The sequence below is a fragment of the Perna viridis genome, chromosome 13 (genome assembly GCF_037379345.1).
Source record: "Perna viridis isolate PV_CMFRI_1.1 ecotype Kerala chromosome 13, ASM3737934v1, whole genome shotgun sequence".
Lineage (NCBI taxonomy): Eukaryota > Metazoa > Mollusca > Bivalvia > Mytilida > Mytilidae > Perna > Perna viridis.
The window spans coordinates 16,561,663-16,588,150 of NC_142457.1; the positions used below are offsets into that span (position 1 = coordinate 16,561,663).

The 26,488-nt window shown below is 33.1% G+C and overlaps 1 long non-coding RNA gene across 1 annotated transcript; it reads left to right on the forward strand.

Annotated features, from left to right (window-relative positions):
- Positions 1-6,149: 6,149 nt before the first annotated feature.
- LOC148599750 (uncharacterized) lies at positions 6,150-17,147 on the forward strand. The gene is made up of 3 exons (XR_015918010.1): positions 6,150-6,261; positions 14,098-14,486; positions 15,894-17,147. It is a non-coding gene; the product is annotated as an uncharacterized LOC148599750 (long non-coding RNA).
- The last annotated feature ends 9,341 nt before the right edge of the window (positions 17,148-26,488 follow it).

Below are 26,488 nucleotides of genomic sequence, written 5' to 3' on the forward strand. Positions count from 1 at the left end.
AGATAGAGGGAATGAAGCCCCTCTTTATCTTCGGACTTGTCCTCGGTCAACCAGGTTGGGGACATTACAAGCAGCATATCTCCAGGACATTTCCGACCACCCTCCAACAGAATCCCTATACATTCTACCGGCGACGAAAGCAGAACTATAGAAACTGCAGTACTTGGAGTTGTCTTTCTTGGGCGCGACATCTGGTCAACAGTTTCCGGTAAGTTGTGTTCGTGTAATCTGTACTGGAGTGAATTGTGGTAGTCATCAATGTGATCGTCATCTGATGTGAAGGGGTTGGTGGGATCAGGTGACGTTGATGTCTGTTATCCGGGCTGTGTAGTTTCCTGTCACTGTTATGTATTCCTCTGCTTCTTTTTCAACGACCTCTTGAAGTGAAAAAGAATAAGAAAACAAAAATCAGTTTTTGTAAATGAAAGAAAAGATTTCATTAACCTGCACAACGTTTCGACTCAGAAGTCAATTTCACTTGGACTCAATCTCTTAGTAGAAGGTATGTTTTACACCTTAAGCCAGCGGATAGAAAGTTCTGATGATATTTAATTCATGGATTTCAGAAAGTAAAACAAAAGAAAATTTACCAGACTTGCCACGACATGTTATTTTTTTTTCTCACGTGCTAATTTTCCCTCATCATTCTGGCTCGCTGTTTCAACTTTTGGATTATGGTTCAATATAATAAAACATTTGTCGAATGTGCATTCGGAAACAGTAAACGTACTACCTTACTTTTCATTCGGCATCGCCTCAGATAAGTGGGTGCTACTAAAAAGCGGAAACAGATATCGGAACGGGAGCAAAAAACGGAAAGAATGTTCTAACCTTAAGTAGTCAGACTTGTCTGACCCCGAATAATATTCTATTTTATCTACCCTATTTATGAAATCTTGCCAAATTCCAAATTTAAAAATACGTAAAACACCGAGGCGTCAATCCTTGCATTGCTTATGATAGAACCTCTCGGTGTTGGATTTGGCATCCTCTTTCGATAGTTTTGGTTATGAGTACTTCTTGTATACAACTTGTATTTTGATTATAATCTTCCTACATATTTGATTTTAATGCTGCTGATGAGAGGTTACAGCATATAGAAATTTACAATATATAAAATGGTATTTTTTTGTATTAAACAAGTCGTTACGTCGGCGAATGTTTAAAGACAATGTTTATGTCTCCAGTTGTCTAATTAAAATATATTCTATGGCGTGCAGAACTTTTTAGTTATATTTATTGTCTGTTGATATATATATATAAACAGACAATAAATATAACTAAAAAATTGCATCGCAAATTTTTCAGACCTTTCTATACGTTTATATATCTTCCCTGTATCAATTTGATCCGATGGAGCAGTGTAGCAAATAGAGTCGTCACATTCTGAGACGTTTGTAATATTGATTTGTTGTGACATGCATCATTAATTTGATCCTCTATCCTACATATTAACATCTAAATGAACTGTCCCGTACTACCATACATCGTGTACTAAGTTACAGCCCTAGATTAATCCTACGAGGATTATTATTATTATTATTATTACTGAAGATTGTTTTGGAATATTATATTTAGTTTTCTAAAATATAACGTTTAGAAGCTTTATTAAATCCATGCAACTGAAATGCTGTTACAAATAAGAATGTTACGTGCATTTGTTTACATAATTAAGGTTGCCAGTAATTTACACACACACAAGCCACGCCCAATGCCACGCCTAATAAGTCGCGTGCTGCTCATAAAATGTATGGCAATCGAAAATCGACCACAGTTGTGGACTTAAAGCCTGTTAAGGACGTCATATTAGAATTGATGAATAAAATATATGAAACAAAAAGTTACATGTACTTGTTACATATAAGGCAGATCTTTGATTCAATAATACAAGATGTATAAAGATGCATGGTAACTATTTAAATACACTGGAATATACAAAAACGTAATCTATTCAAGATTCTTAACAGCATTGAAAGCATTTCAAATAGTGCAGTTTTCTTTCCGTTGTATTGATAGCGAGGAAGGGATTTGGACAGGAAATACAGATTTGTTACCAAAAATAACTCCATGTAGTATCCTGTTTACACTTTGGGCATGACGAATTATATATAATGTGAAGCTTTTTTCCAATTCCTTTTTCTAATGCAAACCTGTATAAATTTTCTCACCGTAAAAATAACGAATTGGTTAATTCTGATATTTACTTTCTTCAAGTTCGATTTATTCAGAGAGCTTCATTAGGATTTGACCCCCTCTGGGTCCGTACTAGGTTTAAACCGCCACATACTGGGGACCTATAATACAAGCAAAGAAACAAATGTACCTCGCCTCATTTTGAAAAAAAAGCTGTATAAGATTTAGTAGCGCTCTCACACCACGGCTGGGCACCAACAGACAGACGTACGAACAGCAGGGCTAAAGGAAATACTCGCGTCGTTTTTTAACTAATTTAATAAGACAGGAACAAAACGATACACAGTACCGTACAGTAAAAAGCCAAAACGTTAAAGTTCAGAGCGAAAGTCTCCAGCCAAATTAATACTGCTGCGTATATAGTTTGACTTGAGCCAAAAAACAAAGTGTAGTAATTATTAAAATGAACATTTATGTCCATTAACTGGAATTAACTATATTAATTGCTGGTCCTAAGGTTGTATATTTTAGTTCATGCTAAGTTTAATAGGGTCCGAGAAGTCCATGTGAAGTTTAATAGTGTCCCGAGAGTTCATGTAAAGTTTAAGTGTCAAAAATATATATCAGGTTGACCATGATAGGGTTAAAGCGCTTCTGCAAAAACGTCGAAAATAAAATAATGATCCCAATTCAACATTGGGAACCAAGGTATATTAGTCCATCATAGAACTGGTATGAGATTGTATGCATACATTAGGACCATCAATTCCCAAAATATATGGATTTTCCATATATTCCTGTGTCCTTCAGAGAATTTTATAAAAAGATTCACCGAGTGCAGCATGATACAACTACAGTGGTCGAACCCTGAACATTTGGGAAACAATATTAGTTTTTTTTAACACACGTAAGCAGAATGACTTACAATTTACATGGAAACAACACATGGTTTGGACACTATATTGCACAAAAAAACTTAAATTAATAAAACATTTTCTAAGCAGGCCACATATAAAAGTCGATTCTTTTTGTGTGGCCTGTTTGATCCATTACAACTCGAAATCATAGGAGGTAATTGAAATTTCTAAGTTAAATGCAGGGCGAGATTTTTATGAGGAGTCTAATATTGTTTTTTTTTTTTTTTTTTTTTTTTTTTGGAAATCGGATTAAAATAAAAAAGTCAATTGTTTCCAGTATAGCCATTTTTACCCTCTATAACTCGAAAACAGTGAGAGATGTCTAAAACCTAATTGATAAATGCAGGCAGGGATTTTTATGAGGGATCCAATAAAGCAATTTGAAATCGGACCAAAAATTTCGATTTTTATCGGGCGTGGCCCCTTTGGTCTTTTATAACGAAGATATCGTAAGAGATAACTGAAATCTAATTGAAAAACAGGCAGGGCATTGTATGATGTTTCCACTTATTATTTTTTTAATCGGACAAAACAAAACAAAAACAAAATACAAAATACAAAATACAAAAAAAAAAAACAAAAAAAAAAACCCGATTTTTTCCGATGTAGCCTCTTTGGCCTCTTATAACTTTAAAGCCCTAAGATACATGTATATCTGAAATCAGATTGATACACATGTAAGTGCAGGCAGGGATTTTATGAGGAATCAAAAATAAAAATTAAATCGGATCAAAAATAAAAAAAAAAGTTGATTTTTTTGGACGTTGTCATACTTGGACCCCTTATAACTTGATAATGGTCCAAAATACATAAAAAGTCCCCCTTTTCCTTACCACTTATGTACCAACGTTGAAGTCGATGTTTTGGACCAAGGTCCATTAGTCCGTCTTGTGACTTTAATGAGATTTTAGGTCTACTTCAAGACTTTAAATTCCAAAAATATTGGGAATTTTGGTATCTTCTTAAGTCGTCGAGAACAGTTTGAAAAGAGGACCTCCTACCACTCATGCACAAACTACGAAGTCGGAAGCTGGCCAGGATCATATTTGGTAAGGGAGACCCCAATCTCAAGATGGATTAACGGACCTTGGTCCCAGCCACCGACTTCGAAATTGGTATATAAGTGGTAAGAAGGAAGGGGGGGTTTAAATTGTCTCCAACGTTAGAGGAAGATATAGAAATTCCCAATATTTTGGGAATGGATAGTCCTCAAGTAGGCATAAAGTTTTATTTCAGTCCCAAGATGGACTAATTGACCTTTGTTCAAACCATCTAGAACTCGGTCCTGCCCTTGATGGTACTTTTGAAAAAAAATATGACAATATTTAAAAAGATCTACTTATTCTTATTCCTATTTAAAGTTTTTATTATACGAATCACTTAATTCAAATTTTATATTACTATTGAATATTATTGACGGCTAGCTCGCATGTGGGCTGGTATTGACGGTTAGATTGTTAATTGACCATGTCTTCCCATTGTGTAATATGCTTTGTCTGTACCTTGCGTTGATTATAACCACCCTGAAAGATTTTAGACGCCCGTCCAAAATTCCAGATTGTGCTTGTTAGAGACAGAATCGTAAGTTACCAAAAATTGTGATGCACATAGATCACGGTGTTCGTCCATGCCTCTAAAGCCAAACATCGTGCAGAAAACAGCATAACCGTTAGCCGAATTCATACCAAAAACGTTACTCTCCCACATGCAGTCGCGAATCATCAGAAATGGTCACTGGATCAGCACGTTTACGATGAATACCCACACCTTTCGCTGTAAGCTCTTTCATGCGGAAGTCTAATGTTTTTTGGAAAGTAGGAACATACATATGTACAAGTTGTTTTTTGCCTATAGAGTAGCTTCTGGTTTGCCATTTTATACCTTTGCAAACCAGGTGTAATATTCTGTAATGTGTTTGAAGGATAGTCTGTTCCATCTTTTCGTCTAATTTTAACTATGAAACGACAAAGCCAAAAATCAAGTTCTACTTGTTCACATAAAAGTGGATCGGGCGGAACCTTCTGAAATGGTGCGTGGTAACAAATTTCTGTTGACGGCCCACTAACTCCATAAGGATAATGCCCAATGGATAGACTTAAGAGTGGCACTCGGCTTGCAATTTTTTCTTTTCAGTTCATCTTCTGTTTCTGGCTCTAAAACGGGAGACATATCTTTATTATATAACATGAACATGTATAAGACAATACTTATGTATAATATAGATCAATCTGTATGTGGGGATTTTTGATTTTGCAAAAAATATGGCCATCGTTACTAAAAATACACTATAGGGGTCATATTGTAGAATTACGCCGAAAAATTCAGAAAGATCCGTTGACAAATGAATGAGTTATGGGTCCTAAAATGGATTTTTTCCCTGAATTTTACATTTCAATTTTAAAATCTGGCAGTGATTAAAATTGCTCAGCATGATGGAATTACCTACATGTACGTGAATGCCGAAATATTCAGAAAGATCCGTTGACAAATGAATCAGTTATGGGTACTGAAATGGATTTTTTTTTAAAATCTTCTCTTAGACAACTTCAAGCCATAGGATAGATTGTAACCAAACATTGCATGAATCTTTGTTCGGATATCCTTAACAATTTTTTATCTGCCGAAAAAATTGCAGCCACTAACAAAAATGAGGACATGTTGAAATAACTTGAAAACCAAAGGGTTTAGCCTAATTTTCTAGGGGGAAAATTGATCAGCATGGTAAAACCGACCTATTCTGAAACTGTCATAAAGATCTGTTGCTCAATTTATGAGTTATTGCCCTTGAAGAGAAAAAAAATGACAATTAGAGATTTATTTTGTAATGTGAAAACCGGGTGGTTAACTAAGATGCTCTGTGTTGATTAAATGATTCTTGTGACAATAGTACGGTAAGGTCATGAGTCCAGCTTAAGAAAGGTATAAAGATTATTTTTGAACAGGTGAGCGATTCAGGCATTCTAGAGCCTCTAGTTTTAAAAAAAAGTATAATAGCATTGCAAATTAAGTGTATGTATCACGTAACTGTATTTTAGTGAAAATCCCATCGATACTAAATGAAGAAAGTGTCATTTGTTGAGTACCTTTACAATAAATTAGCGTCTTCTAAAATGGTAAGCAAGGGAGATAACTCATATTTACTAATAACGCAGCATGAACTTTTAGTTTTGTTCTCAACGCTTTCCCAAGTTTAGACAATTTATTAGGAATGGTAAGTGTTAGAACTTTATTATTGAAAGCCTTTAACACACAGTTTCCATGCTTGCTAAGGAACAAAGCCCCAACAGATAATTTGTTGTTTTCCTAAATCTCCAAATGTTATATTCTAAATTTTCCCCTTTTCAATGGCTATACCATATTATTACTACGCATAATTTACTGTATTTTGTAAATAATGTTTTGTTTACGAGTTCAATTTCTTTAGTTTTGACCCTCTTTGCTACCTTTCAAAGGAACTTATATTTATTTTAATTTAGTTGAAGAGTTGTCTCCACTTGAGACGCTAAAAGTTAATTTTGATGTTAATGTCTAGTAGGATCCCTTTATAGATTTAAAGCAAATGATTTATGGTGTTATAGTGTATTATATTTGATTAATATGACATCTGAAAATTTTGTTTTGTCGCTAAAATTTCTAAAGAAAAAAGGGGCACTCTTTGTATTCAATTCAGCCATTGAACTTTATTATAAAGTTTGTCAATTATTCAGTGTATTTGTTGGATATGATTAATTGTAATATGTAACAATATTGTTAGTTTTGCTTTGCTTGTCTTAGTGACGTTTCCCAGGTTCCTTATATTTTGGCGTAAATTAGCGATCCTTTTTCAGTTTACATATTTAATATTGTATTATTGGCCAAATACAACAAGTATATATCATTGATTATAATCCTAACAGGGAGTGAAATAAACATTACCGGTCAAGTACTGATCCTTACCAAACATAACGTCGTCTGCTAAAATGTTCAGTTAAAATCCGGGTATCCGCTTGGGATGGGAGAGCCATCTTATATACTAAGAGCTATCCCGGCAGGGATCGGGAACAGGAAGTGATCCGGTGAGCTAAAGCTAGAGTTCTATGAACACTAGGAGTAGAATATATGACGTCTAGCTCACTAAACTAGTGGAATTACTGAAGTTCCTAACAATGACAGTGAAATACAATAAATCCCTAAAGTGAAAGAGTAATTCCACTACAGTAACATTCCTGATTTGGACGTTTAACCAGCCAGTTGTAATAAAGTACATGTATCTTCATTAACAGACCTTTGCATATTTTTAGTCTGCCAAAGACCAGGTGTCAGAAGCTTATCTTCCTTCAGACCACTAAATTTGATCACCTACACGTAAGCCTAACTCTGTAAATTCTACCATTGTAAGCTGCCACACACAAAATACACAAAAAGTATCCATATTAAACTAAAATCTTCAAAAATTCTAGTTTTACTGGTTGAAATTTTTACCATTACTGTTTTTCCCTAGCTCCTCGCTTCGCCCCAAAATTCTTCACTTAATTATTGTTCTTTATTTCTTGTAATAGCTAGCCAAATTTGTTCTGGAACCAGTTTTTCAAAATCTCTTGATCCACTCATGGAATCATATAATATTTTTTTGTTTGTTTGACAAAGGCCATAGCTGATTTTTTGATAAATAATCGTATCCTTATTCTGCATGAGTGAGAGCAACTAATATTTCAACAGTTGCTGAGTGTAATTCTTTAAAACCGTAGCACAGACACGCCCTGTGTGTCACCTGAAAAACCAGCCGACTAATTACACTCATTTAGGTTACAGACCACCAATTCAACCAATGAACATTTGGAACGTACGCAAAAATAGTTCTATGCAGAAACTACCCGTTCCTCATAGTGCTGTGAAAAAAAAAGTGCTCATCTTATTTTAAAAATTTAAATAGTTTCTGAAAGGAAAAACATTTCTGTACATTTTATAGGTGCATTTTGCTTCTTGTGATGTGAAGCCTAATCTCCATAATGATTTCTAAATATACACCTATCTTGTGAAAACACTGGGATTTTCCATGCTATTTATAGACCCTTCACTTCCGGTGACCAGTACTGCACTGCAAGTCTGCTAACCCCACATGCCACTCTGAGGATTGTGAGCTGACATATGTAGAATCATGCTGATATATTGAATATTGTGAAATTAGCATAGAAGCCTATGGGAAGTGGAATTAGTGGTTTCTAGCCTTAAGCGTTTTTTGGGGGGTTACAGTTAAGGAAGAGACAGTTAAAGGAATAAATTATAACTAGTGTATTATTTCCATGTATTTGTACAAAAAGCACCAGGATTAATGAAATAAATAATAATTTAAATAAATATTCACAAAATCGAACACAATCAACTCATTCAAGTATATGGTATTGGAATATTCTCCCCCCCTGGATAAATTTCTGGGACTTAATATACATGTGCTCCAATCCTGAATCTGCTAACAGCTTATAGAAGTTTTCTTTTACATTAATAGGGAAATGGTATTACTAATATTACAGGTAGTGAATGTGTGTACCACCCATGCATATTTACAATGTACATATATACATCTCTCATTTAAATCCGAAATCTAGGTTTCTGTGTGTGGAGGTGGGGGTAAAATGCTGAAATAAGGCAGGGCATTGGGAGATCAAATTCTAAGACAATCAGTGGGCAGATTGAAAATTATATAGCATCATCATTTTTTGTGAGATGTGAGTCAATGAACGGTCCCTGTGTAAACAGTGGATGCTCCATGTGTATACATGCCACTCCTTGTTCTTAACTATTTTTTTTTGTTTGGTTTGTTTTGTTTTATTTTGTTATGTTTTGTTTTTTTCTGACGCAGCCGGTATAGCTTTGCTTTTTACCCTATGACCTTAAGGATGCTCTTTTATAGAAATGTAAGTCACTTGATCGCAGTTTTTTTTCCCGATTGGCCAAATACTGTTAACTTAGTGGGGTTCGTAAAAGGAAATTGAAATTGCGTGCCAGGCATTATTTCCTGATGAAAGTTAAAAGTAAAAAGAACAAGTTTTACTGTGTTGACTATCTTTTTTTAAAGATAGTACATGTACTTGTTTAATCTTAATACAAGAGGGAACCAATAGGGTTTAATCGAGTTAAAAAAATTTCAAGAAATAGTTGTCTTGAGAAAACCGTTGTTACTTTATATTGTGTTTCAAATATCATAACATAATATTAAAAATGACTTATCTGCAAAATTGAATAAGTTTCCAAACATGATTTTTGTCCTGTAATTCTTGCATCTGTTATCCCTTTAGGGATTCATCACTGCAGGTATTTTTTTTTGTTTTGACCACCATCGAAATAAAAAAAAATATTATTGCATCTAAAGATCGGCTAAACTCTCCAGGCAAGGAGTGTCCACCCTAAGTTCCATTTTTTTTGTCTACACTGAAACGATGTATTGAAATATTGAATAATATGATAATTTATTCATAGCAATAAATGGGCTGGTTCACTCCAGTTTAAGTGAAAAACCAGAATACTCCAGTTCCGTGATATGTTTGTCGTTCCTGTAACCGGGGCGGGCTTTATCTGAGACATTTGACTTCCGCTATTTTTTGTTAAAAAAATTGTAGAAATTGATTATGGTCCTGTTTTAAATTGTCTCACAAGACGCACCGCAAGTTACACTTTTTTGGCTTTTTGTCAGATTCGTGACACTTCTTTTCAAAGAAATGAAATTGAAACACGAATTTATGGGTTTAAATTTGGAGTTTCTTAAGTTTGAGTTTTGGGACAAATTTGACCTGCTTAATCGTGTTGAAGGCACAGATATTTGAGGACATGTCCCTCTTGGTGCTCATCCCTTTTTTTTAACTGACAGACTTTTCACACATTTTTTTTTTTTTTTTTGCTTTTTCCCTCTTTCTATACAACATGGGTCAATACAATGCACATCTAGTTTCAGATACATGTAAATGTATTGGCAGGTCCCTACATGTTCCTTTTTTGTATATCAGAGCCTCTGGGTTACCCAGAGGCTCATATAGGGACCTGTCCTCATGTATCTGTGGTTTAAATGATTCTTGTGAAAATAGTACAGTAAGGTCAAGAGTCCAGCTCTAGAAACTAAATGACCAAGTTTGACTAGGTGAGCGATAAAGTTTGCCAGGACAGGTACGATAACACAGGTAATTCATTGTGCATTTATGACAAAATTAGGAAGAAACACACTAAAAAAGGAACTATATTTTTTGTCTAACTGCAAAGTTTTACAGCAATTTGAATAAAAAAAAAAATTATGCAAATTTTACATTCATGGTGTACATGTATGTTGTGACTTTGTGCAGATTGGATAATGAAGTGTCCTCTAAATGGCCTCAATTCAAATATTTGAAGATTTACTCTATCTTTTTTTTCTTTATTTCCATTGCATTGCATGTTTCTGAAGTACAAAACACCAGCTAGTCAGGTTTCCATCTGATTTAAGACAAAAATATGTGTTTTAATACATGATACTGCAGTATTAGAGCATTTTCACTTAGTACAGGTGTACTTATATAAAAACTCATTTTTAGAAGCTAAAAATAAATGAATATACCCAAACTTACTTCTAAAGTGCACCAGTAACATTAAATGTACTTTAAAAATAACCAGAGGCTGTCTTTTAGAGTAAACTATCAGATGATGTCATTTAAATCAAGCCAAGACCAGGGCTGTCAAACTGCGAGTTTTGGTAAATATGCCAAAAAAATAGTGAACTGATATTTTAACATGCATGTTTTGATGCTTATGTGGTAAATGTGAACTCAATTGGATTTTTCTTTTTCATATCAGGTCAGTTTTTGTTCTACTTTGAGGCTCTTTAGTGTAAGACCGGCTCAAAAATAATTGTTTTTTTTTGTCAACTCAGTAGAGGCTTAAGTGGCACATTCATTCAAAATATATGTAAAAGAATGGGTAATCATGCTTCTTTTACATTTTCAAGACATTTCAGTATTTCATACGGATCCAGTACAGAGTTGTACATGTATTACAAGAGGTTGCGACAATTGACAAAAACTGTTATTTTACCAAATGACCTTTCCCGTCAAAAACAACTTCTAAATGTTCAAATTATTACCTATACCCTTTCCACTGATTATGAATGGTGTTTATTTGCTGGTAATATGACACTGTGAAAAAAAAAAAAAAAAAATCATGAGAAAATAATTAGCTCATATGCCCAAATTTACCTTGATGCTATAGGCAATTAAGGATTTACATTGAAAATTCCATAGAAACCCATTTAAGTATGGACAAAATGAAAAAAAGAAAAAGAAAAAATTTTTTTTTTGCCACATTTCAATTTTATTCCATTAATTCTGAGAAATAAACCCCCAAAACATATGATATAAAAAATAGCATGTTTTACAAAAATGTGACCTCTAATAGTTACAAGTATGAGAACACAACTAATTTTGAAATGCATTTCAAGGGACCCATTTTGACATATAAAAAAATTACACCACTACAAATTCAATAAAACTTTACCAAAATGGAAACATGTATAAAAACGTTTCTATGTTTCAGAGACCCCGTATACATGAAAAGTGACCACTGCCAAATGTCCTTAATTTTGACCTTGTTCCACAAGACCAAATCAAAATTTCCACATGAAATTACAGAATGAAAAAAAAAATCCCTTGTATATGTATATTTGATCCTTGCCCCACATATCTGTTGCAAATACTATTAAAGAAGTAAAGTTCAGGACAGCAAAAAATAAATTTGGAAGAAACACACTAAAAAAAGGAACTCTATTCTGATTCCACATTGTGGAGGAATTTAAAGTGCACAAGTCTTTATGTTGTTTGGTAAGATCTGAAATTGAGAAAATACATGAATTTCCTTTTTATTTTATGAAAATATCAATAAAACATGCAATCATAAAGAGTCATCTTGAATAAACTGTACATGTACTGCAGAATTACCTCCCTTTACAGTATAAATTTAATTTTCTGATTTTTGAGGTATTTGTTATAATATCTTAACTTTTTTTTTGTCGAAATCAGTTGACTATGTAATTTTTTTTACCTTTTGTAGTAAGAAAATTGTATTTAGAAGGGATTTTTGTTTGAATTTATCATGTATGTTTTTTTTGCATTTTCAAACAAATTTACAAGGCTCCATTCAAACAAGTGCATGTGCTGAATATTCTTTTAAGATATAGATAAAAATGCAAAAACAAGTATTTACCTTGATGTTTCAATGTTCTTGTCATTTGTAGGATGGATAATACAGGAATCCTGTGTTGGTCTTAAAAGTAAAGCTGAGTCTACATATTATGATATATATATATATTAGCAACTTGCATCACAATTAAGTATTTTGTTCATTATCAAAATATTTATTAATGATGCAAATTTCAGAATAATCTGTTGACCCTCCTTGGATTTATTCCTCTGAAGATGTCATTAATCAGGGGCGTTAATTGAATTAAATGTTGTGCAAAGCTAGGCAACAAATATTATGGGGTGAAACTTGTGGTGAAAGTTTTTTATCTTACCGATTTAGGGGGTCCTTGGATCCGTGCCTGTTAATGACAGTTTTTTTCCTACTGTTTCCCTCCTTGGATTTATGCCCCTGAAGATGTCATTAATGACAGAATTTTTCCACTGTTTCTCTGTTGTTTTTTTTTAGTAAACAATAACAAATTGATGATTAATGTAAATGTAAATTGAAATATGTTCTGAAAATAAGATCTATTTTTGATGCAAATTTTAGAAAAATGTGTTTATTTATGTATGGATTGGTATCCCCTGAGTTGAATATGGCAATAATTTCAATTCTGAACAGATTAGTGATTCAGTCTGTTTGTCACACGTTAGGTTTGGAGGTAGCTGTTATATCTCAGGTTGATTAATAAAGTGTACATACTGATCTCATGTCTGTCTGTCTGTTTGTCTGTCTGTCACACATTAGTTTTGGCAGTGTTTGTTTACCTCTGATTGATTAGTCAAGTGGATATAATGATGTCATGTCAGTCTGTCTGTCTGTCTGACTGTTAGGTTTTTAGGTATTTTGTATACTTGTGGTAAATTAGTCAAGTGTTTAAAATGATTTCATGTCAGTCTGTCTGTCTGTCTGTTAGGTTTCTAGGTATTTTTTTATACCTCTGGTAAATTAGTCAAGTACATTAAGTGACCTCGTGTCTGTCTGTCTGCAGCATGTTAGGTTTGGAGGTAGTTTTTTCTACCTGTGGTAAATTAGCCAGGTGTATAAAGTGATCTCATGTCAGTCTGTCTGTAGCTTTATTGGTTTGGAGGTAGTTTTTTCTACCTGTGGTAAATTAGTCAAGTGTATTAAGTGATCTCATGTCTGTCTGTCTGTCTGTCTGCTAGGTTTTTAAGTAGTTTCTATGTAATTGTGGTAAATTAGTCAAGTGTATGAAGTGATCTCTTGTCTGTTGGTCTATCTGTAGTATATTAGGCTTGGAGGTAGTTTTTTTATACCTCTGGTTAATTAGTCAAGTGTATAAAGTGGTCAAGGTGTCAGTCTAACTGTCTGATTAGTATAGCCTGAAGTGTATATACACAAAAATGTAGTGATTTCATGTCTCCCGTCTGTCTATATCATGTTTGGTTTGGAGCTAGTTTTTATATACCTCTGGTTAATTAGTCAAGTGTACAAAGTGGTCAAGGTGTCAGTCTAACTGTCTGATTAGTATAGCCTGAAGTGTATATACACAAAAATGTAGTGATTTCATGTCTGTCTGTCTGTCTATATCATGTTTGGTTTGGAGGTAGTTTTTATAAACCTCTGGTTAATTAGTTAAGTGTATATAGTGGTCAAGGTGTCTGTCTAAGTGTTTGATTTGTCAAGCCTAAAGTTTACATGTATATATTGATTTCATGTCTGTCTGTTACATGTTTGGTTTGGAGGTAGTTTATTTACCTTAGGTTAATTAGTCAAGTGTATAAAGTGGTCTGTGTATCAGTCTGTCTGTCTGTTAGGACAGGTTTGGTTTGAAAATAAAATCCATCAGTTGAAGAGTTGCATATGTTGTGCTTGTAAGTACAAAATTTTTTTTTGGTTCTATTTTCAGGTCTGGTGTCTCCAGTGGTGTAGAAGTATGTGTCAGAAGAAATAGTAGTTTGCTTTCATCTCAATTGTTCCATGTTTATCTTGACTGTGTAAATATCATCTTCCAGTACTATGTACTTGGGGCTGTTTGAGATGATGGCATTTCATCATCATCCATGGATTCAGCAACTGAAGACCTACCACAAATATTTTTTGCCTCTATCATCAAGAATGGATTTAGACTCTCATTTGTACAAAACAGCCTGACATCTTGAGTGTTCCAGAATGTATCTAGACCGTCCCTTTCTACTAACTACCCTAACCCTCTTTTTTTGGTGGAGTATAACCAGTTGGGATCATCATGATAAACTTCTGATGTTCAAGTATCTTTTTTATCAGAGTAAATTGAAGGTGATTTATGCTCTCCAGATTTGTAGGGTTTATGCTATTTGATATGAAAATTGACATTTTAATCCACGATTTACACAAAAACTGTGTTATTTACTAACTGTTACAGTCTGTATCATCAAAATTTTCAGCTGTTGGTCCAAACAGTCAATTGCAGTAATTGTTTTATAAGAATGCAACTTAAATTCTCAGACTTTTCACTAACCCGTATCAATCTTTACTAGCCTCAGGTTTTGGGCTAATGACGAAAAGCACAGACTGAACTAAGCGAAGAATGTCACCATATTTATTTATCTGTTTTCCATGTCTGGTCTTTGTTCTTGGATAACATTCTTTTGATTTCTGCTGGAATCTTGGTTCCCTTGAATACTCTTTCATAAAGATCTGTTGAATTTTATTGCCCTTGAAGAGTAAAAAAATAACTATGAGAGATTTGTTTATAAATGAAAACCCAACTGAAAACTAAGATGTCCTCTATTGATTAAATGAGTCTTGTGACAATAGTGACGAGAAGGTCAAGAGTTCAACTTTAGAAAGCCAAAAAAAGTCTATTTTGACAAGATGAGCAATTCAGGCTTTCTAGAACCTCTAGATTTTTTTTGGTATTTTCTTTTTAAAAAAAATTAACAGCTCTCATGACAGTTCCAATTGTATGCACAATAAACAGATCCTTCAATGGTGTAAATTTAAGAAAAAAAAATTGTAGACTTTGTTCATTACTGAATTATCTATTATTGATGCAAATTTGAGAATAATCTGTTGACTCCTTAGAGTTATGTCCCCTGAAAATGTCATTAATGACAAGGTTTTAAACCACTTTTTCCTGTTTTTGAAGCAGATTGATGATTAATGTAAATTGATGAGAAAAACTGTTTCTGGTTAATAAGTCAAATGTATATTGTGATATCATGTCAGTCTGTCTGTCTGTCTATCTGCCTGTCTGTCTGTCACACTTTAGTTAGGAGGTGTTTGTTTTACCTTTGGTTAATTAGTCATGTGTATATGGTGATTCCATGTCAATATGTCTGTCTGTCTGTCTGTCTGTCACACTTTAGTTTTGGAGGTGTTTGTTTTACTTTTGGTTAATTACCGGTAGTCAAGTGTATTTGGTGATTCCATGTCCGTAGGTCTGTCTGTCTGTGTGTCTGTTTGGTTTTGAGATATTTTGTATACCTCTGGTAAATTAGTCAAATGTGATCTCGTGTCTATCTCTATGTCTGTAGCATGTTAGGTTTGGATGTAGTTTTTTATACTTCTGGTTAATAAGTCAAGTGTATGAAGTAGTCTGGGTGTCAATATGTCTGTCTGTTAAGACAGGTTTGGGTGTTCTTTGTTAAATATAAAAGTCATTAGTTCATTGGTTACATATTTTATGCAAGTACAATGTTTTTATTCTTGTTCTATTTTCAGGACATTTGTCTCTCCATTGGCGTGGAAGAATGTGTTGGACGAAATCTTAGTCTGCTTTCATCTCAATTGTTCCATGTTCATCTTGACTATGTATATATCATCTTCCAGTACTATATGCATGGGGCTGTTTGAGATGATGGCAGCATTTCATCATCATCCATGGATTCAGCAACTGAGGACCTGCCACAAATATTTTTTCGCCTTAATCTTCCTGAATGGATTTAGACTCTTACTATCTACAAACCAGCCTGACTTCTTTATGTTCTAGAATGTATTTAGACCCCCCTTTCTGAAGACCACCCTGACACTCTTTTTTTGGTGGAGTATAACTTCTAATGTTCAAGTATCTTTTTTTAATGTAAATCGGAAGTGATAAATGCTTTCCAATGTCAAATCTGAAGGGTTTATGCTTTTTTGATACAGCAATTGACATTTCAATACACGTTAAAAAAAATTGTGCTACTTCCTAACTGTTACAGTCTGTGGCATCAACATTTTACCTACTAGCCCGAATAGTCAATTTCAGTATATCTTTATAAGAATGCAACTGAAATTCTCAGACTTTTCACTAACCTCATACTGTCAGCAGACTCCAAGGGGAGATAATCCAACTTAAGTGTTGAAATGTTAAAACCTCATAAGCGCAACTCCTCCTACACCGCTGAATTGATTTTGATGGAAATTTATAGGAAGGTAGGGCATCATATATAGATGTGCCTGAAAGAATAAAGTTACTGTCTGGGAACTGCAAAGGGAGAAAGTTGAACTTCCAGGTTACACATTCAACTGCATTTGAAATGGGGGTGTATTATCTTTATGAACTTGCTGAAAGTATTTCTAGTTTATCTTTAGTTGCTGTGTGTTTTTCTATTATTATTTATAGTGTTTTATTTGTTTCTGTGTCTGTATCATGGTCTCTTTTCTACTTTACATTTAACAGATTATCTGGTATTCTCCAGTTGAGTGGTTGGTCCATGTGGGTTAAAGAGATTAGAACTGCTCCCCGCTTTTATTTATTTTGTTAATTTTGCCTTCTTAGTCCGGTATGTTTCCTGGTTTTATTGTATTATAACCAATTGTTAGGCACAGATCAGGTTTGTACTGAGGGGGATATCTGGCCTGGTTTGTTATAAAAAATACGATTACTCCATATTTCAGCCAAAGTTTTTTTCTCAGTCATACGATAAAAAAAACAATTCAATATTTCCATCATCCATATTTTGATTATAATCAAATAAATATTTTAACCCTGGCTGCTGCTGAAAAAATTAATTATTTTCGCGCTTCGGCAAAAAAAGTTTGTAACTCACCACAAAATCCGAGCCCCCTCCCCTTTTCCATAAGAGCCTTATTTCATATCAAACAAATAAAATGCCTCGCAGGGCTTAGCTTGATACTAAGCAGGGGTTAAACCATGAAGGGTTGGGTCATATTTTTACACACCATTGAAGCTTGATGCAGATTTCAATTTTTCATAAAGATCTATACATTTATACTTCCTGTCCAGATCAGAAATATCTACCAACCTCGACAATGACAAAACTGACAATGGAATGATACGACCGCAAATTTGTTTTAATCTATCTGGATCCACAACTGTTAAAATCTTAACATGTTTTTGTTTGTTGCCTTCTGTTATTTGAATTTGTGGATCCTTTATTCATGGTGTCGATGGGGGGAGAGATCGACTGATTGATTGATTGAAAGCAATGAATTGACTGTTTCATACTTTTCTAGTGCAAAATGTTGTTATACTAGTTAAATTGAAATGAATCTGCTTTTATATGATCTCTAACAAAGACCTCTTTACTAGATACAAGCAGGAAGACATGAACATCATCATCAGATGATACAGATGGATTGGACACATCTTAAGAAAACATCAACAAGACCACAGTAAAACAGCCCTTTTCTGGAAACTACAGTGAAAGCAACGCAGAGATAATGTGGCGTCATACCATTGTGTTGCAAAGTTAGCCGCTAATGGGAAAGCCTATATAAAATGGTCAAAAAGCAAACATCAATTTGGTGTACTTGGCAGTAATTAAGAACTGGCGTGACACTTGATCCTATCTTCACACCAAACAATTCAATGTGCTTGCTCATGGAAGTACCATCTATCATTAAATCAATTACTCGTTTCCAAGAGATAAAGCAAAACAAATGTGTTTACAGTCACATCCTGAAAAAAATAGGGTCAGTGGGTTGGTCATTTTTTTTATTTCCATTTTGTACAATAATTGAGGAAATGGTTACTGATCAAGGACAAAATTTCCAGAAATTGAAATTTCCTGATAAAAAATTCAGTGTTGGCAGCAAACAAATAGGGTACAATGTATGTCGGGTTACAGTAAACACACATTTTTGTTTTGCCTTACCTTGAAACATTGTCTTATAATCCCTGTCTGTATTTTCTGCTATTTTGGGAGATGTAGAGAAGTTAAAAACAACCAATCCTTAAAAATTATCCTATGATCACTCAAAATTGCTGGCAAGGGAGGACATTACAACCCCTGCAGGCAAACAAAATGAGAGTTTCGTAGAATATATATATATACTTGTATTTTTTACATCTTATGTTTGTACAAAATTAAAAGACAAATTACACAAAAAATTATCAGATTTTCTTGAATTCAACAATTGTAAGTAACTTTCTGGATACTGGAAAACTCAGGAGCAATAACTCTTCTCTTAAAATCAGTCTAATTATTGATGATGTGCAATGGCTTGATTTAAAATGTTTCACAGTAATTTTGAATTGGAAGAAAACTTAATTGATACATCAAAATAGACATATAATTAAGTTATTGTCAAATGGACTTTAAAACTTAAATTTCTTTTGCACTAAAATTACTTACAAAAAAAATAAGTGGTAAATGTTGTTATAATATTGTAATAAAGTCTACAAAAGCAAAACAAAACTTAAAAAAATGAAACAACAACATACATGTAAGTCCCCAAAGTGATAAAATCTTGATTAAAAGTTTTGTTTGTTCCTATCAACAGACTCCTACTAATGATGACTGATGGACAGCATTGACATGGTTTGGAAGCAAAATGGATTGTCTCCCTTAGAACTACAATGTACATTACAATATAATTAAAATTACTTACATGTAGAATTTAAATTAATGGGTTATATCTGTTTTTTGAACTTAATATATAAGTGTAAGTTTTTGTAAGAATCAGGCAAAATGGTTGTCAAAACCCCATCAATCTGACAATATAATTTCACCCTTGGATACTATCACTATATGAAAATACCATAATTTGATCTCTGCATCACTGGATTTGTTCAGAAATTTTTTCAAGAGAATGTTATAGAAATGAAATTTTTGACAGAATTCGCTGCCCTTGTAGTCTTCTTTTTATGTGCATTTCAATGTGATTATAAGTCAAGCTACCAAAATGATACGAAAAAATCTTAACTTTTTACTTTAAATCTGAGAGCAAATCCATGTAGTCAAATTACACTTGCAAAACGGTTGGGTTTTGTCATACCATGGTTCAACAACTGCCTAATTCTTACAGAGACTGACACTTAATACATACATTTACATTACATAATTCTGAGAGAGATATAACTAGAAATACTTTAAGCAATCTCAATAAGAAAATGCCACTTCTTTACATGTACTTGAAAAAACTGTAAGCAATGCACACTTGGTAATATCCCCCTGCCACTTTCCTACCCAGAAACCATATACATGTAGGATACCTCTTAAATGATTAAACCGTTTAGATGCAAAAACAAAATAGGATATGTACAATGGTATCAAGTAATGAATAATCAACAAATTATATTCAGTGGTATCAGAGAAGTTGCAGATTAGAAAAGCCCCCCCCCTCCCCCTCCTCTTTACCACTCATCCACACAAATTTTCGCAAATTTCTGACAATTTAGTGTAATTTTTTATGAACCCAGTCAATGAAATATGGCAAAATCAGGGGCTTTCACAGCCTTGTCTTAGGATCTATAAAATCACAGATGTGTGTTTTATTGGTCTGAATCATTTGTATTTGCTAGTAAATAATATAAATAATGTGAAAAAAACCTAATATATTCGATTCGTTGATATTCATGTACCTTCCACATTTTTTCATATTTTTAATGGAAAATTATTTGCTAAAGTTGCCTCTAATTGGTAGAAAATTGGTTAAAATTACACAGGATTTTTTTTTCATTAATCAATTTTGACTAAAAGTTGTGATTTGGTTCAGTGGAAGAAGGTTAAAATTTAGGACTTAACTCAGTTCATTTGTCATGTTTACCCCATCTCCGAATTATATGTACTAATTTCAGAAATGGTAATGGTAAAATTTTCTACAATTTATGTATAAAATCCTGTTTGTACATATCTTTATGCCAGAGAAGTTTTATTCAGTTTGCGCCGGTGGAATTTTTTTAATCTGCGCAAATGTGTATATTGAAATGCACTTGAAAATTAATTGCAGTCTCGTGAGTGCAGGTCTCAGTATCGTATTAATTTTCCCATAGACTTCTATAGTGAAGTGCATATTTTTAGGATTTTTAAAAAAATATGTAAATTGATTCAATAAAACTTTCACTTATGTAGCATTTCTAAGGACATGTGAAAAAATAATTTCCCGCAAAGAAAATAGGGTGAGTCCACGAAGATCGGACAGAAAAGTAGTCTCGAACTATAAATAGCCATTTTCCCTACTTTCACTTTCATTTTGCACTCACCAAACCAACCTTTTCAGTGGAACATTTTTATGATATTATGTTAGATTTTCTTTTAAAAAAGTTCTTCATCTTACAGTGTGATGTTTGCTCTATTTTATAAGTCATTGTTCATATCTTTTGACAAAATATTAGTTTGTAGAGAGGCAAAAAGAAAATGCACTATATTTTTATAGCATCCATGTTTTGACGTACACCTGCTCAGGAATATGCAATACGATACTGGTACCATGAACTTTTAGTTTTGTTCTCAACGCTTTCCCAAGTTTAGACAATTTATTAGGAATGGTAAGTGTTAGTACAAAACAAATGTGTTTACAGTCACACCCTGAAAAAAATAGAGTCAGTGGGTTGGTCATTTTTTTTATTTCCATTTTGTAAAATAATTGAGGAAATGGTTACTGATCAGGGACAAAATTTCCAGAAATTGAAATTTCCTGATAAAAAATTCAGTGTTAGCAGCAAACGGTTACAGTAAACACACATTTTTGTTTTGCCTTACCTTGAAACATTGTCTTATAATCCCTGTCTGTATTTTCTGCTATTTTGGGAGATGCAGAGAAGTTAAAAACAACCAATCCTTAAAAATTATCCTATGATCACTCAAAATTGCTGGCAAGGGAGGACATTACAACCCCTGCAGGCAAACAAAATGAGAGTTTCGTAGAATATATATATATATACTTGTATTTTTTTACATCTTATGTTTGTACAAAATTAAAAGACAAATTACACAAAAAATTATCAGATTTTCTTGAATTCAACAATTGTAAGTAACTTTCTGGATACTGGAAAACTCAGGAGCAATAACTCTTCTCTTAAAATCAGTCTAATTATTGATGATGTGCAATGGCTTGATTTAAAATGTTTCACAGTAATTTTGAATTGGAAGGAAACTTAATTGATACATCAAAATAGACATATAATTAAGTTATTGTCAAATGGACTTTAAAACTTAAATTTCTTTTGCACTAAAATTACTTACAAAAAAAATAAGTGGTAAATGTTGTTATAATATTGTAATAAAGTCTACAAAAGCAAAACAAAACTTAAAAAAATGAAACAACAACATACATGTAAGTCCCCAAAGTGATAAAATCTTGATTAAAAGTTTTGTTTGTTCCTATCAACAGACTCCTACTAATGATGACTGATGGACAGCATTGACATGGTTTGGAAGCAAAATGGATTGTCTCCCTTAGAACTACAATGTACATTACAATATAATTAAAATTACTTACATGTAGAATTTAAATTAATGGGTTATATCTGTTTTTTGAACTTAATATATAAGTGTAAGTTTTTGTAAGAATCAGGCAAAATGGTTGTCAAAACCCCATCAATCTGACAATATAATTTCACCCTTGGATACTATCACTATATGAAAATACCATAATTTGATCTCTGCATCACTGGATTTGTTCAGAAATTTTTTCAAGAGAATGTTATAGAAATGAAATTTTTGACAGAATTCGCTGCCCTTGTAGTCTTCTTTTTATGTGCATTTCAATGTGATTATAAGTCAAGCTACCAAAATGATACGAAAAAATCTTAACTTTTTACTTTAAATCTGAGAGCAAATCCATGTAGTCAAATTACACTTGCAAAACGGTTGGGTTTTGTCATACCATGGTTCAACAACTGCCTAATTCTTGCAGAGACTGACACTTAATACATACATTTACATTACATAATTCTGAGAGAGATATAACTAGAAATACTTTAAGCAATCTCAATAAGAAAATGCCACTTCTTTACATGCACTTGAAAAAACTGTAAGCAATGCACACTTGGTAATATCCCCCTGCCACTTTCCTACCCAGAAACCATATACATGTAGGATACCTCTTAAATGATTAAACCGTTTAGATGCAAAAACAAAATAGGATATGTACAATGGTATCAAGTAATGAATAATCAACAAATTATATTCAGTGGTATCAGAGAAGTTGCAGATTAGAAAAGCCCCCCCCCCCCTCCCCCTCCTCTTTACCACTCATCCACACAAATTTTCGCAAATTTCTGACAATTTAGTGTAATTTTTTATGAACCCAGTCAATGAAATATGGCAAAATCAGGGGCTTTCACAGCCTTGTCTTAGGATCTATAAAATCACAGATGTGTGTTTTATTGGTCTGAATCATTTGTATTTGCTAGTAAATAATATAAATAATGTGAAAAAAACCTAATATATTCGATTCGTTGATATTCATGTACCTTCCACATTTTTTCATATTTTTAATGGAAAATTATTTGCTAAAGTTGCCTCTAATTGGTAGAAAATTGGTTAAAATTACACAGGATTTTTTTTTCATTAATCAATTCTGACTAAAAGTTGTGATTTGGTTCAGTGGAAGAAGGTTAAAATTTAGGACTTAACTCAGTTCATTTGTCATGTTTACCCCATCTCCGAATTATATGTACTAATTTCAGAAATGGTAATGGTAAAATTTTCTACAATTTATGTATAAAATCCTGTTTGTACATATCTTTATGCCAGAGAAGTTTTATTCAGTTTGCGCCGGTGGAATTTTTTTAATCTGCTCAAATGTGTATATTGAAATGCACTTGAAAATTAATTGCAGTCTCGTGAGTGCAGGTCTCAGTATCGTATTAATTTTCCCATAGACTTCTATAGTGAAGTGCATATTTTTAGGATTTTTAAAAAAATATGTAAATTGATTCAATAAAACTTTCACTTATGTAGCATTTCTAAGGACATGTGAAAAAATAATTTCCCGCAAAGAAAATAGGGTGAGTCCACGAAGATCGGACAGAAAAGTAGTCTCGAACTATAAATAGCCATTTTCCCTACTTTCACTTTCGTTTTGCACTCACCAAACCAACCTTTTCAGTGGAACATTTTTATGATATTATGTTAGATTTTCTTTTAAAAAAGTTCTTCATCTTACAGTGTGATGTTTGCTCTATTTTATAAGTCATTGTTCATATCTTTTGACAAAATATTAGTTTGTAGAGAGGCAAAAAGAAAATGCACTATATTTTTATAGCATCCATGTTTTGACGTACACCTGCTCAGGAATATGCAATACGATACTGGTACCATGAACTTTTAGTTTTGTTCTCAACGCTTTCCCAAGTTTAGACAATTTATTAGGAATGGTAAGTGTTAGTACAAAACAAATGTGTTTACAGTCACACCCTGAAAAAAATAGGGTCAGTGGGTTGGTCATTTTTTTTATTTCCATTTTGTAAAATAATTGAGGAAATGGTTACTGATCAGGGACAAAATTTCCAGAAATTGAAATTTCCTGATAAAAAATTCAGTGTTAGCAGCAAACGGTTACAGTAAACACACATTTTTGTTTTGCCTTACCTTGAAACATTGTCTTATAATCCCTGTCTGTATTTTCTGCTATTTTGGGAGATGCAGAGAAGTTAAAAACAACCAATCCTTAAAAATTATCCTATGATCACTCAAAATTGCTGGCAAGGGAGGACATTACAACCCCTGCAGGCAAACAAAATGAGAGTTTCGTAGAATATATATATATATACTTGTATTTTTTTACATCTTATGTTTGTACAAAATTAAAAGACAAATTACACAAAAAATTATCAGATTTTCTTGAATTCAACAATTGTAAGTAACTTTCTGGATACTGGAAAACTCAGGAGCAATAACTCTTCTCTTAAAATCAGTCTAATTATTGATGATGTGCAATGGCTTGATTTAAAATGTTTCACAGTAATTTTGAATTGGAAGGAAACTTAATTGATACATCAAAATAGACATATAATTAAGTTATTGTCAAATGGACTTTAAAACTTAAATTTCTTTTGCACTAAAATTACTTACAAAAAAATTAAGTGGTAAATGTTGTTATAATATTGTAATAAAGTCTACAAAAACAAATCAAAACTTACACTTAATGTCTCAAAAACACCTAATTTTAGAGTTCCGCATACAGGCTAAAAACCACTAATTCCACTTCCCATAGGCTTCTATGCTAATTTCACAATATTCAATGGCTTCTCTGGACTTTACCTTAACTTTAACCTGCAGAGGACTATATATCAGCATGATTCTACATATGTCAGCTCACAATCCTCAGAATAGCATGTGGGGTTAGCAGACTTGCAGTGCAGTACTGGTCACCGGAAGTGAAGGGTCTATAAATAGCATGGGAAATCCCAGTGTTTTCACAAGATAGGGGTATATTTAAAAATCATTATCGAGATTAGGCTTCACATCACAAGAAGCAAAATGCACCTATAAAATGTACAGAAATGTTTTTCCTGTCAGAAACTGTTTAAATTTTTTAAATAAGATGAGAACTTTTTTCACAGCACTATGAGGAACAGGGGTAATTTCTGCGTAGGACTATTTTTGCGTACGTTCCAGATGCTCATTGGTTGAATTGGTGGTCTGTAACCTAAAGAGTCCCTTTTTGTCTTAGAAAAAATAAATCACTATACAGGTATCTTCCTACACACATACTGAATGCATTTGCAACGTTTCAGTGAAATGTGATAAGCACTTTTTTAAATATTTGATTTTTAAATATAGGGTAACCAAGTTGTGCGAGCAAAAAAGTGACAATATTCTACCATACTTAAATGCATTAAATATTTGCAAAGAACTTTTTCTGACTTTTCAAATAAAAAATATCAATCACAACTTGTTTTTTAACAATATTAATGAAGAAATAGTTTTAAAAGTAATCATTTTCTGAGAAATTGGTCTATTTTTAAAAATTTATTTCTGACATGCCTCCCCCTTTTTCTGGATCACATGTCAAAAATCCTAAATCTTTAAATTTTCACAAAAGGTGATATATTTGGCTTTAAATTTGTAAATACAGTGTTTTCACATTACAACATGACCAGTAAAGGGCACCTAAAGCAAAAAAAGTGCTCAATAATGGATTTTCCATGTTGCCATAGGGGAATGCTTATATAGCCTTAACCGCAGTAATGAAAGTGAGTTTTTCCTCATTTCTAACCTAATTTTTGCTCAAATCTACACAAAACTTGATTTCAAGTGCTTATTACCACCATATTTAGGTAAATATAGCCCTCAAAGTTTAATATTTGATATTTTTACTAAATTTTCTACACTTTTTACAAGATAGGACATAAAAATCAGCCAAAAAGACCAATTTTCCATAATTTGGACCTATAACTTAAAAAAATGCATATTTTGAAGGATTTTTGTTGTGTATTCCTCTCATGGCAAAGTTAACAAGATCTTCAAGTAGTTTAAAGCTATTTCAAGAAACTTTTCATTTTGCCATGGCTTCAACTTAAGGCTAAAAACCACTAATTCCACTTCCCATAGGCTTCTATGCTAATTTCACAATATTCAATGGCTTCTCTGGACTTTACCTTAACTTTAACCTGCAGAGGACTATATATCAGCATGATTCTACATATGTCAGCTCACAATCCTCAGAATGGCGTGTGGGGTTAGCAGACTTGCAGTGCAGTACTGGTCACCGGAAGTGAAGGGTCTATAAATAGCATGGGAAATCCCAGTGTTTTCACAAGATAGGGGTATATTTAAAAATCATTATGGAGATTAGGCTTCACATCACAAGAAGCAAAATGCACCTATAAAATGTACAGAAATGTTTTTCCTGTCAGAAACTGTTTAAATTTTTTAAATAAGATGAGAACTTTTTTCACAGCACTATGAGGAACAGGGGTAATTTCTGCGTAGGACTATTTTTGCGTACGTTCCAGATGCTCATTGGTTGAATTGGTGGTCTGTAACCTACACTATAAGGTTTCAAAAATGAAAGTTTTTGTAGAAAAACTGGAAAAATACAGCTGACTGTCTGCTTATGTACCTGATAAGCTTAGAACCTTACATTATTTTACATTTGTTTCAGATCTTTCATCATTCAAAACCCAAATAAAGGCCAAC